The sequence below is a fragment of the Myotis brandtii genome, unplaced genomic scaffold (genome assembly GCF_000412655.1).
Source record: "Myotis brandtii unplaced genomic scaffold, ASM41265v1 scaffold555, whole genome shotgun sequence".
Classification (NCBI taxonomy): Eukaryota; Metazoa; Chordata; class Mammalia; order Chiroptera; family Vespertilionidae; genus Myotis; species Myotis brandtii.
The window spans coordinates 559,756-561,066 of record NW_005370065.1 but is presented as its reverse complement, the minus strand read 5'-3'; the positions used below and the strand labels follow the sequence as shown (position 1 = coordinate 561,066).

At 52.6% G+C, this 1,311-nt stretch overlaps 1 protein-coding gene across 2 annotated transcripts in view; it reads right to left on the bottom strand.

Annotated features, from left to right (window-relative positions):
• TXLNA (taxilin alpha) overlaps positions 1–244 on the bottom strand; it is a 14,913-nt gene extending 14,669 nt beyond the window's left edge. Inside the window, exon 1 of one of the 2 annotated variants that reach the window (XM_005878348.2) lies at positions 61–244. The gene's annotated coding sequence lies outside the window, so the exon portion shown is untranslated. The remainder of the gene's footprint in view (positions 1–60) is intronic. The other variant, XM_005878349.2, reaches the window with a different exon arrangement.
• Between the last annotated feature and the right edge of the window lie 1,067 nt (positions 245–1,311).

Genomic DNA, 1,311 nt, shown 5'->3' with positions numbered 1-1,311 from the left:
CTCAGCCCTGCCCTCCGGCCCGAGCCCTCGCGCGGAATCTGCGTGACTCTTCCCACTGACCGAAAGCGCTCAGGTCTACGGACCCTCTGATTGCCTCCTCCCTCCAGCCGCCACGGGACAGACCCCACAGCCGACGTCCTCACGGCTTCGCCCGCGGTGGCCGCGCACCGGAAACCCGGGTAACCGCTGCCGGCAGAGCCGCCTGCTCCCCGGAGCCAATCAGTAGCCGGCTCTCGCGCGGGGCTTGCTGGGAACGATGAAGAGACGCGGCCTCTGAGGCGGGCAAGCAGGGAAGGCGGGGGAGGGAAAAGACTTCTCGTCCCTCCATGCAGCGGGGATGACCCTCCACTCCCAGGATGCAATAGGAAGGGTTTTAGCTCTAGGTGCCAGAAGCTCAGGAGGTCCGAGAGGAGCCAGTCATTCTGCACAAAGACCCACGTCGAGTTTGTTTCTCTCGCTCAGAAGCTGTGATTCAGCCCCAAAAGCCTTGCGCCTGAATCTTCTTTCTTGCACGCTCCCACCAACACTTCCCCCATGCTGTGAACATGTATGACCGTCTGGGAGACTTGTATTGCAGTCCCAACTCCATCATGAATTTGCTACCTGACTGGGCATTCTTTTCTCTCCTCAGGACTCAATTTCCGTACTCAGGTGGAAGCTTTCAGTAACAATAGTAGTTCTCTGAGTGCTTACGATGTGCATATATATATAATGTAAATATATATTTGATTTCAGAGTGGAAGGGAGAGGGAGAGAGAGAGAAATATCAATGATGAGAGAGGATCATTGACTGGCTGCCTCCTGCAAGCCCCCTACTGGGGATCAAGCCCACAACCCAGGCATGTGCCCTTGACCAGAATCGAACCTGGGACCCTTCAGTCCGCAGGCCAACGCTCTATAGATGTTTCTGTCTTATCACTCTCTCTTCCTCTCTCTCTTAAAATCAATTTTAAGAAAACATTTTTTAAAAACTTGTGAAAGTAGGTTATATTTTTTTCTCTACCCATTACCAACATGAATCCCTTTTTGGAAGGAGCTGAGGAGACCCTGCAAGAAGTTTAGCCTCAGCCAATTCCTGAGCCTTTTCTCTGACTGGCCTATCCTCTGCAAAGAAAGTCTCTAACAACCCACATGCCTGGAATTCAATGCCTACATGGTTGGCTTAGGTTTCCAGCCATTCCTGCTCATCCTTTCTGAGAGGAAAGGAGAGGGACAGAAACATCAATGATGAGAGAAAATGATTGATTGGCTACCTCCTGCACACCCCCCAGTGGGGATCGAGGCACAACCCAGGCATGTACTCTTGACCTG